Here is a 19,585-nt window from a genome sequence, read left to right on the forward strand (position 1 = left end):
GATTTTTTTTTTTACCCAGTTCTGCAAATTGATCCATTTTGATCCCTAAATCAAATGATTGGACACTAAAAAACCTTATTTACAAAAGCCACACATTATTAACTTCAGCTAAAATGGACACATTTTGTCCCTCACACATAAACGTTCTCATCAACACTTCAAACACTGGCTCATTGAGACAATTTTTGCATGACATAAAAAAAAGATTGTATTTAATATGTGTTAACCTCCTTTTTTCCCAATGAGTTTGAACATTGTTCCAAAGAAAAAAGGTGTGGGCTTGCTTCCAGAGGGAACTTGGCGTCCCCTTTCGCCCTCTTCCCTCAGGGCCTGACTAAACACCATGGTACCGTTTTCACAGATGAAAGAAGTGATATGAATGGTTGAAGTGATGGTTAAAATTAGAACTCCCTATGTATCAGCACCATGTCCTGTGTGCATTAAAGATTTCAGATTAGATTTAGATTAGAAAAACTTTGATGTCCTCAACGAGGCAGTTAGTTACGGAGCATAAAACAGAAGAGGATGAAACCATCTACCGAGGCACACACACACACACGACACTGAGCAAACCAACAAAACAAATAAATACACTGTTACGCAGTTCCTCGCTACTCACCGAGCACATCTTTGAGTTGTCGACAACCCACACGATTGGAATAAAAATATGACCCGCTGTTATTTAAAAGGAAGCACGCAGTAGATAACACACATTAAACATTAGGTTTCACAAAATGCAGTCATTACGCAGACTGTAGGTTTGAGTTCAGCTTTGTAATTGAATGCTTATCATGACACATCAGAACCCTCTGTCGAAATTAAAGTTGCAGAGGTGTACAGATGCCGTATGAGCTGTAGTCATGTTCATGTAGTTTTTATTTAGTAATCCCGTGTACTGTTTGGATATTAAAACTGAATGTGGGTTCAGGCTCATGGCTGAATGTAGTGTAACCAAGGTAGCTCTCGTGATGAGCTTTTCCAGAAATTAATTTTAAAATTTTGATAAAAGGCACGCATAATTAAAGCAGCTCTCTGCATTAGAGTCAGCCGTCGAGGCCCTTATTCACGGCGGGAATGTTCCCGCAAGAAATGCTGTCTTGTTTTCAGGCTTTCATGCCTGAAGTAAACACGACAGGAGATAGTGTCGCTGATTAGCTGCTCAGATGGTAGAATAAATGTAAACCTGTATGTTATTCCATGGAAAAGAAACCACTATTATTTACAAAATGTTGTGTTTTCTATTTATATTTGGTGCCTCAAAATTCCTGGAGCAGCAGAGAATCTAAATATTATCATGTTTTAAACAAATGAGCCCCTCATTGTTATACAGTTTCCAACCAAAAAAGTGTTTTGTTCAGATATTCATCTCATAGGCCGCCTTGTGGTTTTGAGGACGTTTTGCAGGATGTCCTACGCTGCAGGAACTGATAATGGATTTTTTGCACGAGGCAATCCGGTCGCATCTGCCGTTTTTCACAAAATATGTGACATGACAAAATAATAAAATGCATAATGGCTAAATGCCATTTAGTTGCCTCAGTTTCAGGGTCCTGGTTTTGTTCATGGCGGTTCACTGTCACACTCTCGTGGCCTAATGGAAACCTTGAATAGAACAGAGGCATCGTTAATGTGATTAGCGACGCCTGTGCTTTTTCCTGCTATGACAAGTCAAAATGTCTGCTGTCAAAAAGGCCCGTTGGAAAGAACTGGAGCTGGTGTAATGTTTGACATAAATTGAATGTATGTTTCTAAACTTCTGTTCACTAACTTCCAGATGACGGCTTGTTTACATTCACACACATACACACACACACACACACACACACACACACACACACACACACACACACACACACACACACACACACACACACACACACACACACAGTGTTTGTCACAGCTGGTTGCTGTTGGAAATGATACACTGCCTAACTGTCTCTCTGTGTGTCCCCCTGCATCGTCTCTGTGGGCCTTTGTGCTCGTCTGTATGTGGGTTGGATGGTTGGTGGGTGTTCATCTAGTTGATATGTGTGTGTCTGGTGTGCCGCATAATGACAATATCACTGATTGCAAAGTGCCTTGGTTTAAGTCTGCACACATGCTGTGCCTGAATTCCTGTGTGTGTGCATGTCTGTGCGTGTTTGTGCTACTTGTATGGCCAAGCAGTTGTCCCAGATTTATTCACTGGCACAAGTTTATACTTGCTACTTGGCTTACGTTCTTTCTGTGTGACAGTGTGTGTGTGTGTGTGTGTGTGACATGGAAAGAGTCTGCTCTCAGTGAGAGCATCCAGGGGACTTATCTGAAGAGCCCCTGATGCTGCTACATTCAGCTGTTTAACTTAGTCTGTGTATGTGTGAGAGGGGGAGCTGGTGAAGCAGAGAGAGGCCACACTTGGCATTTGCTAAAATGCAACATTATGCTGATGATCTGTTTGTCTTTCTATATTCAGCATCTCAAACTGTCCACAACACACAGCTAGTCTGTTCATTTATACAGCCAGGAGGAGATTTTCTCACAAGGAATCATCCACCCTGGTTTGGACAATTTTTTGGCAAGTCAGCCTTAGTCCATGTAATCCTTCTGCCTAATCTGTTACTGGAGCCGTTTCAGAATTTAGATTTTTGCAGGTATTGCCTTAGCATTGTCAACAGCACATTTTAAGAAAAGAACTGAGTGAGAAATACCTGCTCATCATGGCCGAAGTGTTGTAGGGCTGTCCGAGTTGGCCAAAAATGAGATTATTCCTTCTGAACAAACAAAAAAAAACAAAAACCTCTGCTGCAAACCGTTTAAATTTCTGTTTTTGAACAAAAGACAGCAAACTAATATGAGACATATGACTTGTATAGACATAGTTATTTCAACATAAGAAAAATGTCTTTGAAAATATACACATTTCAATCAATCACCAATACATGTCTACAAAGTAAACAAATAAAACAATGTCCAATACCATGCTGTTGAATTAGTCACTTGTTTCAGCTTGACCTGCAATTAATTTTCAAGCAATGAAAGTCACGCTGTGTGCAGAGGTTCCAAGGAGTCCATGTGTCCTGCAAGATTTCACTGTCCCAGACAAATTCCAGTCACATATTATCTGATTATGGACCCTTTTTTCCAGGTTTTTTTATTTAACTAACTAAATGGGACAATAAGTTTATCCAGTGTTTAACGAGAGCGATGCAGACATCAGCCACAAAACCGGCTGTAACATAATGCCTCTGTGCGTTTGCTCACCGTCAATGTACAAAAAGTATACAAAATCCACAAAAAAGTATTTGTTTTTGCCACTGTGAGGCTCAGATTGTTAGTCTAAGTTTCTGACAACATTATGGCAAAGATCCCTGCAGAGAAAACAGAAACAGCCTTTATGCTGCTCTCACCACGGTCACCAGATTCCATTTACAGAAACAGTAATTTTATCATTTTTAAACACATCAGACACAAAATAAAACTCAGCAAGACCTTCTTGGTTCATCCTAACACTGTTCAGTTAATCAGCACAAACTCTGGTTTGGTCAAAATAAACTCTTAATTTGCTGAGTCGGGAGAGGAGCGAGAGAGAGGGTGAACATGTTGTTTCTAGAAATAAGAAATTACTGGTTAAGTCAAAGGTCTCTCTCTATGTTTTTCTCTTTCTCTGTGTCACAAAATTTAATGACTTGCGTTATGGGACTTGTGTTTTGTCCCCATAAAAAAGTTTCTGATTAGATATCATAATCAAGATAACGCATCCAGATGCAGATGACATCGGTGTAATAGAACATAAGAGTTAGGCGACTCCCTCCATGTGTGATGTCAGCTTTGATTCAGTAATTTTACCATGCAAACGTTTTAATCTAACAAACGGGAATTTATCACAAACTAATTTAATTTCTGCTTATTTTGACACAAAGATTTATCCTGCGCCAGATGGAGTAAATTGGAGCGTGAGAACAATAAGTGGATTAGTGACGCGTCAGAAGTGTTGCAGGTGTTTTAACCAGACTGCCGTGTAGAGGATGACAAGACAAAACTCTGGATTAACTGATCAACGTGCGCTCCAACCCTCAACTTTTGTCATGAGCTCCATGAGACTGAAAGAAGCAGATCACGAACATACTGAGTTATTCCAGGTACATTAAACCAGGAGGGGACCCTGGGGCAGGCCTGGAAGATGCTGGAGGGCTGTCATACCCCACTACGCCATGGAATTGGATATGCTTTGGAAAAAGGATGACCTCATAGATGGATGGATTAACATAGTGTACTGTGGGATCATAGACAAAGACAGAGGATGCATTACAGTCACACTATGAAAAAGGTTAATTCATTGATCCCTCTATAGGAAGGGATTTTCCAGTGGGCAGGACAAAGGTACAGTCGTGGGGCTCGATCCTTTTTTAGCCCGTCCGCTCGGTGGGAAAGACTTTGATGTGATTGTTGGACTCCTTGAACATCTCTTCCCCTTCCTCTGAGGGCTGTCAGGTCATAACTAATTCATACTCCAGCACATACCATACAGTGTGTATATGTGCATGTGTGTGTGAAACAGAGAAAGAGAGTGATGTATAATTTAGCATGATGTCGAAGGCAGTTTGATATTGTGCTGATGAGATGGAATCACAGATTATCACAGCGCTTAGACTCACACACACACACTCGCACACACACGCATACTGTCCTTTCTCAGCGTGATCGTTGTTGGAGAATGATTCTTTTTGTCTCCTGTTACTCCTCGTTTTCTTTCTGCTCCACCCTCTTTGTTCTTCCTCATTCATCTTCTTTCATTCTTCTTTCTATACAAATAGATTTGATCTTCAGTGAGTTGCGTTTATTATCTTAACCGAAGCAGGAAAACGGAACTAGCTATTAAACAAATTGTAGCATGAAGGCGAATAGAAACAAAATCACTTATCCGCCTTAATAAAGACATAATATAAAAGCACATTTATTGGTTTGCCTGAGATGCGTACAAGTGTTGCAGTTGTATTTTTTTCTTTTTGATTTAAGATATTTGTATGTAATTGGAGGAAGTTGGAGTATGTAGTGTGTATTGCAGAAGAAGCTTGTTACCAACTTTGAAATATATAGAAATTACAACACTTGTTAGTGTTATATGCAGAGACACATAATGTATAATAAGATCAAGTTGTGTTACCTCAAATATAAATGTACATCGCCCGCATTCATGCAATATATATTTAGACACTTCCATATGTGCAGAGACAGATACATGCATGGAAACACATACAGGCATGGACATGCATACCATACACACGCAGACACACAGCTCCCAGATGTAATCATTTTCTTCAGAACATGGACCAGAGAACATGTTCTTCATCCGAGAACATGCTGCCATGTGACTAACAAGTCAGCAGAGATTTAACTTCACTCCCCTCACCCCCAACCTCTCTTCACTTCTGTTTTTATTCCTCTTCTCTGCACTTAAAATATCTCCTCTGCTTGTTTTTCTCCACTCTATGATATCACAGTAATACACTTATTTTACCTTCATTTACACGCACAGTACAGCGAGAGTTTACAGAGTGCCTCGAGACGAGGCATAAACAAAGATTAATAAAATATAGAACAGGGAGATAAAAAAGAAAACACATTCAATAAAAAATGGTTAAAGGTGCAAAACACACGAAGAATTTTTCATTTTTTATCTTAAAACAAAAACAGAAACAACAGGTTTACACAGAGTCTATCAAATATAAATCAAAGTCAGACACAGTACATTAAATCCTATGAAAGTAATGAAATTTTATTTGAAGTAATGCCATGAGTTCATTTCGCAGGTAACTGAATTCTGAAGGAGCTGCAGATAGAAATTCTTACTGAGGGGGATGGAGAAAGCTGCATTGGTCTAAATGAAATAAAAGGAGGGATGACCTTCTTTCAGTCTCTCCGCTTCTTACCCTTGGTCGGTTTTGGGGTTTGAAATTGAACTTTTGCAAGCAAACAGGGGTTAGTGGCAGCAGATTAAACACTTTGGGAGCTCTCACTGGCCAGATGTCAGTGACATCGGTGAGCCATTCTCCATCTGGGCATTTATCCATCAGTTCCTCATACTATCATGGACAGGGTTACTTACTCACAGAGGTTTACAGCCAATCCGGTGACCTTCTGGTCACTCTTGGTATACATAGAGGATTTTGATTCTCTAGGAGGGTGCTAGTAGAAATCTTTACTTTGTTCAGGGCTCAAGTTGTTTGTGAAGATTCTCAGTCAGTCAGATGATAGTTATTCAAGGAGGGTTCACCTGAGGGAAACTCTCAGAGTCCAATCAGTCACCTCAAAACCCTGGATAAGGAGGAAAGGTTAGTCAAGTAAGCCAATAGAAGGACCAGGATTAAAGGATGGAGCTTAGTCACTTCCTTGTCAGGTCGTCATTCCCTCTGGCTCCATTAAACAGGTGGTCAATAGCCGCCCTGGTCATTTGTCGACAAAATTAAAACAAGTTTGACGCAGAAGCATCAAGGAGGTGTGACCTTTTATAGTTAGAACAGGCTTTAATTGCTTTCCACATCAGAATTCAGTAAACATGAACATTGAGAAAGCTTTCCAAAATCTTTCATCTCCTGCATCAATTATATTTCAGGCTCGGTAACTGGCGGTAAACACGGGCCAACAACATTCAGTCCTCACATTGATGAGTCTGATCAGTCTGCTGTATGCAGGGCCAGCGAAACCGGCTCCTCAGAGGAAAACACTTCATGAAATGTGAAATCTGACTGATTGTGCGGCTGATGGGCCACGTTCCGGTGAAAACTCAGCACCATTTTCTCATGGGGCTGAATCTCAGTTAGAAAAGCATTTGCATCCATATTTAGAGGCAGCCATTAAAAGGTCATCCCGCCATTTGTTTCTCTGAGTCTCTGATCCCTTATCAGCACTTGATTGATTGATTTTGACTCTGGTCTCGTCGACTTGAACATGATCTGAGTGCAAAAGTCAAGTTTGTGTGTGTGTGTGTGTGTGTGTGTGTGTGTGTGTGTGTGTGTGTGTGTGTGTGTGTGTGTGTGTGTGTGTGTGTGTGTGTGTGCGCGCGTCTTAACATCTGAGGGCATGCATCAGTGGTGTATGTTGCACAGCGTTAACAGTGTTTGTGTGTGTGTTTGTGTGTCCACGCGTGCATGCGTGTGTGATTGAGGCTTTGGCTGTGGCTCCTCTGATCTTTATCAAAGAGACCTGAGGGGACTGACAATATCCACTCCTCTATCTATCATCCCTCCATCTGTCTGTCCGTCTACTCTCTCACTTTCTGCCATTCAGCAGAATTCAGAATTGAATCCAGGTGAATTAATGGCAGCATGGGAAAGAGAAGGTGACTCTAATAGCAAAGGTTGGTTGAAGTAGCTGCACCCTGATAGGATCTTTAAGGTGATATATACAGTAGTTATATGAACCTGTATAAATAACTGAAACTAAAGATTTACAGATCTTCTATTTGTCATTAGAGGTTGTGGTATTTTACCAGAAAAAAGCAGGAAGGGGAACTTTGAGTTGATCAGTCCCAGTTTTTTTGGGAGTGTTATCATTCCTTGATGCCCAGTTGTGTGTTATGAGGATGCCTTTAAGTTTACTGCTTATTTTAATATCACCAGTGAGGCCATGTCTTTATTTATGTTTGCTCTCAGAACTGCATTTTAACTTCCTGTGGAAGAAAATCAAGACAGTATCACAAGCAAACAGCAGGTATTTGAACACCTGTTTTGTTTTTCCAGGTTTGTGTAGGATTGTCTGATAACTTATGCATTCACTTACTCAGTGTTTGCGCTGTGACGTAGAATAAGAGACCACACAACGTATGGAAAGGAGAAGGAATTACTGCAGCCTGCTGTTGTGCTTCACAACTCTGCTTTTCTTTCTCCTCCTTCCTCCATTTCTGTATTTTACTTCTGTCTGTCCACAGATTGTACATGGCTCAGTACACATATGTGTGTCTGTGTGTAAGAGTGTGTGTGGCTATATATACACACACACACACACACACACACAACTATGGCTTAGTTCATACATATAAATAAGAAGGAATTTGTCAGTTCTGTCCCAGAAGAAAAGTGGGTTGTACAGTCTTGCAGAGTTTGTGTTTGTGTGTTTGCATGTGTGTGTGTGTGTGTATGTGCGCGCGTGCGTGTGTGCGTGTGCCTGTGTCTGTACATGCGGTATATGTATGTATCCTTTGTATTCCCACGTGTATATGGCAGGCAAGGGTGAAGAATGTGAGATTTGAGAGGGGAGGAATGAAGTAAGATGGAAGAGGAGCACACTGTATGCATGGAGTAATGGAAAGCAGTGTGGAGGCGAAAAGGAGAAATTTAAGGAGAGAAGGGAAGCGAAGCAGAAGAAAAAATGAGAAAAGCAAATCTTCACTCAGAGAGTGTACGAGACAAAGGACTAGGACAAGAGAAGAGGAGCTCCCTGTAATAATGTAATGTGCTCCATGCTTTCTTGTTGAACAGGAGAAATCAATGCTGTTTTAATGCTGTGTGTGTGTGTGTGTGTGTGTGTGTGTGTGTGTGTGTGTGTGTGTGTGTGTGTGTGTGTGTGTGTGTGTGTGTGTGTGTGTGTGTGTGTGTGTGTGCATTATCTACAGTGTGAATGCAGCTCACTGTTCCAACTGCTGCAAGGTCAGCTTCAACGCAGGGGCATCAATCAAAACAATCACATGCACACACACGCACGCACACACACACACACACACACGCAGTGATGGCAGATGTGAAGAGCAGATTGTGAGAAATAAAATTCTGAAGGAAAATTTGAGTGTTTTTAAATTCATGTCTGCGTCATGAATTATACAAATGTCAGTGATACGTACATCACATACATACGAATCAGTGATTTCTGACAATGTTGTTATGCGTAGTCGTGCTCTCACGCAACATGTGCAACCCACAGAGACTTGTTAGCCACAAGCCTGTTGACAGGACTGTGACACTGTCATATGTCTCATTGTGTCATTGAACTCATTTGATTATTTTACTTTATAGTAATGCATCAAACACATGTATTTAACATTAATGTTGTTATTTTGCTAATGACAGACCACATTCTGCAGGGCTGCCTGACCTTTCAATGTGTGGATAGGCAGGATGGGTGAGTGAAACTGAAGTAATTAATTACAGCAAGCCTTTAATATAGCAACAAACAATGAGTGGCGTTTTCAGTGTTAAGCAGAAAGACGTGGGCCTCCTCAAGGTTACTTGTCAAAAACAAGTGACCATAGCTCGTTATATGGATCATTGTATATCATTTTATAATTGTGTAATATGAAAAAGCTGCCAAATTTCTCAGTCTCAGGCCCTCAATGACTATCCACATGATGTATCAGTTTGATGTCTGGATAATGTAATTACAGTAAACGGCTGCCAGACATCTTCGCGTCTGGCTGGGCAGGATACCGGAGGCGCCTCACATTGCATAAGTCCAACGAATGACATATTAATGTGATACCTGGATAAAACGAACTCATTCGATGATGGATTTATATCAAGAAGCTGCCAAATGTTTTAGTACCTGGAAAGGATAGGTGTCTAACATCAAAGATTGTCCAGAAAATAGTCATCAGACTGATACCTGGCTAATATAATCAAAGTAAAGTGTAGAGTAAAGTTTTTCAGTGACTAGAGTCTGACACTTAAAGAAGTTCAGCAAAATGATATATTGACCTCATATCTGAACGATATTAAATACTTTTATGATGGAATTACAGCAAATATCTCCCAAACCCCTCTGCACCGGGACAGGATAGAAATTACATCAGATGATATATTGATATGATATTCAGATCTGTCAGACAACCACTGGCCACCTGACAAAAATATAGGCTACCCTGGTACATAGTTAATGTCAGTGTGTGTGGAAATATGCTTACGTTCTGCAGTGGTGTGTGTGTGTGTGTGTGTGTGTGTGTGTGTGTGTGTGTGTGTGTGTGTTGATAATAATACGGCCTCCTGGCCAATGTCAGTCCATTATTCAGCTTTATATCAGCCAACCAATCAAACGGCCTCCCTTCAGGGTCACCACCTCGGCCCATCCAATCAGCTCCTCCTGCCAAGCAGGAAGGAATATCACCTGATTAGCATAACTAGAAAATGAGCAGGATCATGCTGACATGGCAGTTTCTGACGCCGTGAGTCAGACAGCGGCTCTGAGGTGGCGTTAAGACAAAACATATCCCTCAACATTGTGAGCCAATCAAAGAGGGTTTTCACCAAATGTAACAGCATCCAATAAAATGTGATAAGGAACATCGGAAGAATGATCTCTAACCTCCTTGAGCTGCGTCTCATCAGCAGATTTCATTATTTAAGGGCTTTCCGTGGGGTCTTCCTCTCAATATTTAATCATCTAATTAATTGTTAAAATGACTATCAGTGCTGTGTTCTCCAGCCCTTGTGCTCTGCTTTCTATCAGCAGATTTTCTCATTTCACTTTCCCACTGCTTTTAGCCTCTTAACTACTGTCTCCGAGAAGGGCGAATTGCATTATAACAGCGGAAAGCATGCTAACGAGAGCGCAACTTTGTTCAAGAACAGCTGAATCAGATAAGATCATAGCACTGAGGCTTACTCACAGAGTCCCTTTTCTTTTCCCTTGTTGCTATTCCCTTGACATTTTTGACATCTTGTCAACTTAATTTCTTATATTTAAGTGACAGGTTTTTAAAAAAATTCTGCATAAATAAATGGTCAGGCAACATAACACGGTTCAGTGTGCTGCAGAATAAATGAATACATTTCCTGCAAGTTTTATTGCTATTAGGGTGATTTCATGCAAAGGTTATTTTTGATGTGACATCAGTGTAAAAATAAGTAAAACACACTGTTGAGGAACAGTGAACTATGTTAGTCTTGTGAAGAGGGGGAGCACTTGTTGGGTTGATGTTATATTATACTGCACTAATGGTACAAAGACTGGTGACAGAGGACGGGATGAAAGAAGAAGAAAAGATTAAAAGGGATGGGATGGAAACGAGTTGAAAGAACTGAAACAGGACGGAGGCCAGCTGCTCACATCTTCAAGAGTACTTCAGCATAAAAGCTGCCACCACACTGTATAGTCTGATATCACTTCAACAGGAGTTTGAAAGCCAATGTTAAACCTTCCATTGATCAGCTTTTGGAGCAGGGCCCACGCCAGGCGTTTAAACCAATTAGTAAAACAGCTAATGGAGTTCTTCTCATAAAGTCAACGAGTATGCTTCTTGGAGCCTTACCCTTGTTGAACGTCAGTGCTGACATTTTTGTGCAAGGTATAACCTGTTAATGTAGGTGTTGATTTTCCCCAGCACTCATAATAATTGGGAGTAGCATAAATAAGAAAACGAGCCAGTTGTGTGTGGTTCTGTTGGTCTTTAACTTTTATTTTGCCGACAGGAAAATGAGGAAATATGATATTTCTTCAGCTTAATTTACATTCTGTGCAGTCTTCAGACACTATATAATCACTGCCTTTATATTTAGGATGATTTCTCAGCTGTGTCTCCGTTGGTTGGTTAGTTTCACAGTTAAGGCGAGCTTGGCAGCTTTAAATTCGAGCCTGTGTGTGTGTGTATTTGTATGTGTGCCAGTATCTGTCAGTCAGTTTTCCAGGGGGTCTCTTGATGTTAAATTTAATAAGTCACGCTACAGTAACCACAGCTATTAGATATCACACACATTCTGGCACACACACACACACACACACACACACACACACACCCGCAAAGCTACCTAGCTAGCTCACCTCGTCTGTGCAACCAAGCAACACACACACACACAGATGTTATCAGCACGGAGTGGTGACTCTCACGCACACACACACACGACGGCAAACTCAGGCTGTGCGCTTTTATTAAATATGCACAGTATACACCAGAGTGTGGCTGAAGTTGTCAGTCACTGGAGGGAGACACACACACACACACACACACACACACACACACACACACACACACACACACACACACATTGACAATGAGTGTCTCTACAGGCAATAATCTGTACATGGGTTACCAGTTAATGTTTCATACACCACTTAACAGCATTAACCTTGCATAGCCCTCCACTGCCGGCTGCTCGCTTGGTGTCAGATGGTTTAAGGACAAGCAGAAGGTCTGTCTGAAGGTATTAGCGATATAGGAAAGTGACAACACAAAGTGAACCCCAGAGACAGCACTGTCCATTACACCCATAATACCAACTGTCAGATGGAACGATCAACAGCATTAACTGTTGTAGAGCTATGACCTGTCAGGTCTGAGGATTAGAGTTGAGGATGGAGCTGGAGGAGAGGCCTTTGGGTCATTAAGATAAAGGAGGGAGGGTGAACGTGCTGTGACATGGTGAAACATCGTCTGTGCAAATTCAGACTAAAGCTTATCTGGTGTCCAAACTGGAAGATGGTTCATCCTCAGGGGAGGCATGATTGTGATCACTATATTTTCTGGAAATATGCGCATAATCTGTCTTGTGTGCATGTAAACATTTTAATGGTGATGCTGGTGCTACTGGAAAAATCAAAGGGTCGTTATCTTGGATAATGAGTGTCAGCGTCAGTGCCGTAAAAGAGCAGTTTATGCATCCGTTGCATTGATTGGCTGCCAATGTTGACATAAAATTTAGTATAGATTCATGATCCCTTGCTGCTAGTTCAATAATTAATTGATTTTAATGGTCAATTTTATTTGTTAAGCACAGCTTTTTGCAAAAGCAATTTATATTGGAGGAATGGTGGTGCAGGAGTTGAGCTGGGACGTGATGGTGAGGCGTCAGTGTCTGCCAGCTTGGAACCAACATGTCCCCATCTAGTGCGACTTGAATAGACTTGACTTTGAATGGTCAAGCTGATGGTCAAGCGCAGGGTTTTGTCCATAGTTATCTAATGACTGAATTTCATACTGACAATGGCTGATCGTTAGCCGTAGACAAAAGAGAGAGCATAGATTGAAATACAAAAGAGGGGATTTGAAAAGAATGTATGTGTGTGTGGTCCGGGAGTGGAGGAGTGCTCTGGTATTGATCAGCACAAAAAGGCCTTCTGAGAGGACACACTCATTTACTCAGTTCTGCTCAATGACAACTATGGCATCTTTTTTAAAACCCTTTGCTCCCTCTCTCCCTCCCTGTCTCTTGCTTCCCTTAATGGATATTGATTTAGTTTTAGGAACATACAGTAAGTTTCTATCTATCGCACCAGTTGTGTCTTGCTAACCTCTTCTGCTTCTAAACTCTCCCGCGACCTTTGAGGTGAAGCTATCTTTCCAGATGACAGTAGCGGGAGTGTAAGTACAAAGCAGGTGTGTGCGCGCGTCCGTGTGTGCATGTATCACGGTGCGCCGCAGCTTTAGCAGAGTGACAGTGATGTCAGACACATAACGATTTCCCATTGGCTGTTGGCCCCTGAGGCCTAACGACCCGTTATTGATCTGACCAATTAGCATTCACACCTTTAATTAATACTGAAGCCTGATGTGCACACACGAGCGAAAGCAAGCACGCACGCACGCACACACACACAGTGTTAATTAATAGGGAGTAGAGGGATGGTTGTGGGAGGAGATAAGAGTAGAAGGGAGGCAGGGGGGAGATATGGATGTGTGAGACATGGAGGAGAAGGGTCAGTTAGAGAGAGAGGGAAGCAGATCAGGACCCTGACTTAAATCAGTGCAGCCCCTTGATTTAAGGACTAATGGTATGTCAGAACTTAATGGTATACCGACTTTTGAGACTTTGAACAAGCTTGCCTTTGCAAGTTGACAAAATTTCTATTAGTTCTACCTCTATAAGTGTGATACTTGCACACTGTTGTGAAGTAGTGCCAGCATTGCGATTGCCAAAACCCCCAATGCGTTCCTTTAATATGACCGTCATCTACAGTAAATCAGTGTAATGAAAAGATGTGTGTTTTCGCAATGCCTGCAAACACTGAATCTTGTACCATTTTGTTTGATCAAGTGCAATGGAGCTGATGTTTTGATCTCCAGAAAGACGGAGTTAGCCCTTTCAGGTCAGATCAAACAGATAACGGATAGTGGTATTTTTGTTTTTCTTTGTGTGTGTGTGTGTGTGTGTGTGTGTGTGTGTGTGTGTGTGTGTGTGTGTGTGTGTGTGTGTGTGTGTGTGTGTGTGTGTGTGTTTAATGAAGCTCTGTTGGTAGGATGTCTTTAGGGGGAAATCTAATGGTTTATTGAACCAGGCCTCAGAGAAACATTGATCACCACATCAAGGAGCTATACTCACACGGGCATACAGACACAAACACACACAAAACACATGCACTCGCCTTGTATGCACACGTGCAGTGACATGCACACACAGGCAGACACGACAACGTACGTACGCACACACACACACACACACACACCGGTGAAGTGGATGTAAAGGGCTTATAATTGACAGCGTTGTGAGCAGTCCAAGTGCCGTCATTATCTGCTCATTCAATTACATACAGGGAAATTGCAAGGCTGTAAAAAACTTAAGTACATCTTTTCAACCAGCGTTCTTAGATGGATATTCCATCCACAAAAATGAGGTAATTGTGTTGGACAGGGTGATTTTCTTCCTCCAAAATTATTAACTTCTTCCACCCGCTCTCGTAAAATTGCGTCCTCACCCGACTCACTCTAATTGTGTATTTCTATCATGTGAAAGTTTATGCTTAAGTGCGTTGCGTTTCAAAGGAAGACCGTGCTTTTCACATCACTGCATTTATGTGAAAGCGTGTCCTTGTTAGTTCTGTTGATGGAGTCATTTTGCATGGACTGTCCCATAATATGATGTATATGTAACATTGAGCCAACCAGTGTCATAAAAAGCAGATGGACAATAAGGGATCAATTTTGGCCTAACCAGCAGCAGTTGAGAGAAACAAGGTTTGGCGAATAATATCCGAATACATTTCATTTTATGCTGTGCTTTTAATGCCAGTGTTTTATTGGTATTTCCATGCCAATTTAGCAGTCATCTGCCCCAATTAGTGATCATCAGTGATCATTTTGAATTGCCAAATAAGGCAGTTCTGCCTCTGACAATTCTGTCAGGTATACTGTCCTGCTTATATGCTGTTTAGGCTGAAGACAGAATCACCAGTGTGGACGTCAGGCTGCCTGAAGCTGTGTCATGACTGCATTCAATGCAGATTATTATTATTCACACAGAACATCAAGGCAATCTTTAACACTGCCTTTACCTTCAGGGAGAGTTGTGTGTGTGTTCGGTTGTCTGTGCTGTGGCATCTAATAAACCCAGAGAGACAGAGAGACATTAGCGGTGTGCTGCTCTGAGTCCATAATGTTTGATCTCCACGAGAAGCTGCAGTCATTAGCACCACGGTTGTGTGTGTATTAACGGATCTCCACAGCTGCCAGTGATCTAATGCTTTGAACCACCGTTGCTCGATCTGGGAGCTCTCTATTAATGCCACTTTTCGCTGTCTCTATCTGACTCACACACGCACACACACACACACACACACACACACACACACACACACACACACACCTTCCGCTGCCTCTTAGTCCTTTTCCCTTCATTAATGGTTTCATAATTAATCATAATTACACCATCACCAAGCAACTTCCAATCAAAAGTGGTTGAGGGTGTGTGTGTGTGTGTGTGTGTGTGTGTGTGTGTGTGTGTGTGTGTGTCTGTGTCTGTGTGTATATGTCTGGCTTTGTGTGTGGTTTATTAGTTCCTGTCCTTCATTCTGTATAAAGGGTCAGAAGAGACAAAACAAAAGTAACCCCAGACAAAATGGTTTTATTAAGCGTCAATGTTTTTCATTAATGTTCCCTGTGACATCAGCGGTACAGTACAGATAAAGATTGGGTAAGGTACGTTTCAGCTACTGAAATAATTGGTTATGGTTATTTAGAAAAAGCCGACATTGATTGGAATGGTGCAGACCTCATACTCAGCCTCTGGCATGAACGTTTCATCCACTCCTCACTTGTTCACGGCCCTGACCCTCCTTTCACTTTCTCTTGACTACAGACAGGACGCACTGCTTCCTGCTTTCCAGGATTGGTGCAGCAGGCTTGTTGATTCTTGAAAATGATCAGAAACAGAAAAAAACTTACTCGGCCTTTCACAGTTACATTTTATATTTTACACTTCCTGTTAAAATGGCTCTGCCTCAGTCTTTTAGGAGCCAATTAGGCACCGGGTGTTTTTTGGCAACACGATGAAAGCAGAGTAACTGTGCCGCCATTATCGGGTTGTGAGTTTTATCAAAACGCACGAGTTATGGTGGAGCATTTTGAAACGTTCACTGTTGAGTGGTCATGTAATCACAAATCAAGTGGATGATTGGTGCAGAAATGGACCTCAGTATAAACTACCCTAAATGCTTTCCCTGCTGCAATGTGCAGAGGTGGAATACAGCCATTATCTTCACACAAATACTGCAGGGGTGGACTGTTTTTAGGTGCTTGTGTCTAAATTAGGCATTTCCATTACTGGGAAGTTTAGAACTTTGGTTACACAACAGTTGTCTGGCACAGTCCTCTCGCAGTGTTTTTGAAGAAGAAGCTGAAATCAGGGGTTCGTTTGGTCGGGCATGGTCTCAAGTGTCTTCTTTAGATCAAGAGAAGGTCTTTTACTTGGATAATCAGGAAGGAATCCACCCTCAGGGTTCACGTCATTTTGGGCTTGTGTAAGCAACTCTCATTATTATTAATTTTGTCTGCCCTCTTGTGTAGTGAATTTGAAAGCCATATGAGGCCAGTGTCTTCATCAACGATGAAGAGGGAAGTGCGTGCTCTTATCAAGCATTATGAGCCACACTGTAGTTTGTTTTTTCTGTTTCAGTCACACTCTTTAAATTTTTATCAGAAAGAGACGTGCAGTAGTTTAATACACTTATTTATTATAGCAACTTCCTTCCTTCGCTCACGTTTTGTTCGTTTGCTCAGCATGATCCCTATTAATGGGCTTTTTTTTACATTTTCTACTGGTAATGCTTTTGAAGAGAAAGGTGTCACAATTTTCAAATGCCGGATGTCTCAGCTTGGCATTAATCTTTTCATATTAAAAAGCACACAGCCATGTAAAATAATTCCATATTATCCTATTCATGATTGTTGAGCTGTCATAGAATTTGAGGAAATTGCCTGAATCTCAGTATGAATGACAGTTGCTTGACAGCCCTGCAGCAACTTTCTAACAATGGGGCTATTGTTTGAGGGGGGGAAATTGTCAATATAAAGATATGATGTGTTATAGTTGAGCAAAATAGGCCCAAAAATTACTTCTTTTTTTTCCAAATATAACACTCCAGTGTTTCTAAAGCTCCAACAAAACCTATTAAGCCTCAGCAACACTTTTCTGAACTCTCTCCGAAAAAATGAAAGTTTCTCTGTATACTTGTTGAAAAGCACATGTTAATGTATAGATGAACCAACAAAGATTACTGCATGGTAGTTACCACAGGCTCAGCTGATAATATTTCTGTCTACTGTGTGATTGATTAACTCAACTGCCAGTGTTATGTCAGAGCACTAATGTCAGACTGAAGAAAGACAGAGACACACAGACTACCATACATAGTTAGCAGTGTCCATGATAATGAAATAAAAATTGCTGTCATATAAGTTGAATGAACGCTGGGATCGAAATATTAATAATACTATAAACAGACTTGTGAAACTAAATCTGTGTTTTTTGTTTCTGGCTTTGTCAGGAGGCCACCCGACCACAAACACGATGAACAACTTCTGCAGTAAACTTTGATTAACTTAACGGAGTAAAAGTGTTTTATGACACAAGTTCCCCACAAGTCTATAAAAATAGTTGGTCAAAGTGTTGAATAAATCAAAATGACAAGCAACTGACTGGAAAGTCGACAGCCAGTGAAACCTTTTATGGTTCTAAGTGGCCCAGAACACATATCTGTTTGTTACACACCTCCGGACTCGTTCGTCTGTTCTCTCGCCGTCCTTATAAACCTGATATCTTTCATGGGCAAATGTCCTGAAAAGAGTCTCTGAAAATCATTTTTCAGATGGTTAATGGAAATCCATGTACATGTTTCTTCTTCTATACTTTATTTTCACGCATTTCAGCATCTATTATGTCCTGACTAAAACTTGGTTCATCTTTTATCGAAGTTACTGCTGACAGAGGTGTAAAAGCTCCAAACTCATTGAATCATCCCTCTCTGGCTCTGCCTCTCTTTCCTTTTTCCGTCTCCCTCCCCGTCTCTCTCTCTCTCTCCCTCTTCTCTGTCTTTCTCTCCCCCTCTCCAACCCTCCAGTCTGCAGTGTCATCCGTCTCACTAAAAACTCTGAAAGCATGGCAGCATTCTCTCCGTCGCCTTTTACCCCCCACTCACTTCTTTTCTCCCATCTCGGTTCTTCCGTCTCACGCTCCCTGTACCTGGACTCTGCTGTAATTGCTTATCTAGGGAGAAATAAAAGCCTGGTAAATTGTGTGTGTGATTGTGTGTGTGAGAGGTAGAAAAAGTAGCTGCATGCTGGCGTCTGCTCTACATGCAGGCCTCTGTGTGTCCCTATATGTGTGTGTATGTGTGTGTGACTAATGCAGAGAGTTCTACAGATGGCCCATAAAAGCAGCAGCTTGTAATGAAGCATCTGAGACTGAAATCATAGTTATGGTAAACCGGGGAGAGACAGAGAAAGGGAAAGAGAGTCAGAGATAGATGGATGGAGAGAGAGAATAGAGAGGAGGAAGAAGTGAGGGTAAGAGAGAATAAATAAGAGAAGACAGGCAGCTATAAACCATGAAAAGGAGTGTGGTATAGCTGTTGGCTACTGAATAAACTAGTGTAATGAAACTATGTGATGTTCACAATAAACTAGGGAGGGAAAGAAAGGAGGAATGAAGGGATGGACAGAAGGGTGATATAGTGGTATGGTTGGAACAGGAGGGAGAGGGAAGGAGCTGGCATGTCATCAAAGTTTTTAGTTGAGGAGGAGGGATCAGGGGAACAGGAGGGGAGGGGTTGGGTGGAGTGTGACAGGGAGAGACATTGAGGGAAGAGTGGGGAGAGATTAAAAAAACAGGGGATGTGGGAATGAAAGATAAAAAGAAGGGGCTTATGGGGCAGAGGCAGATGGAGAAAAGGAGGAAGAAAGATTAAAAAAGTGTAAATGAAGCAGAGGAAACAAGAAACTTTATGAAAAATGTAGGCGATGGAACAAAGGATGAAAATGTGATGGCATGGCTAAGAAGGGAAAACCGTTGTGTGTGCGCTACGACCATGAATAGACCAGTTGTGTGTGTGCGCGCGTGCATGTGTGTGTGCGTGTGTATTGGTGAGAGTAAATGTGTGCCTGATAGGACGCTGAACAGCAAACATCCTGACACTGAGTTGGACCACACTGACTAGCAAAATCAATAGGCCAACAGGTCGCAACACTAGGCCACCCTGACAGCCAATCACAAAACAGCACGGGGGGGGGGGGGTCGCCCCATTGATGGATGACCCTGGGTGAGTGCGTGCGTGTGTGTGTGTGTGTGTGTGTATGTATGTATGTGCTTGTGCGCTTGTGTCCAAGTGTGTCTTGTCAGTGTGCATTTCTCTGTAACTGTGTGTCTGTGTGAAGATAAGGAGGACAGCGGTGGGGGGGGTTTGGGAGGGGGGGCCG

The 19,585-nt window shown here is 41.7% G+C and overlaps 1 protein-coding gene across 1 annotated transcript in view; it reads left to right on the forward strand.

Annotated features, from left to right (window-relative positions):
* csmd3b (CUB and Sushi multiple domains 3b) overlaps positions 1-19,585 on the forward strand; it is a 324,934-nt gene that overhangs the window by 113,085 nt on the left and 192,264 nt on the right. The window lies entirely within an intron of this gene.

This window comes from Chaetodon trifascialis, chromosome 17 (genome assembly GCF_039877785.1).
Source record: "Chaetodon trifascialis isolate fChaTrf1 chromosome 17, fChaTrf1.hap1, whole genome shotgun sequence".
Classification (NCBI taxonomy): Eukaryota; Metazoa; Chordata; class Actinopteri; order Chaetodontiformes; family Chaetodontidae; genus Chaetodon; species Chaetodon trifascialis.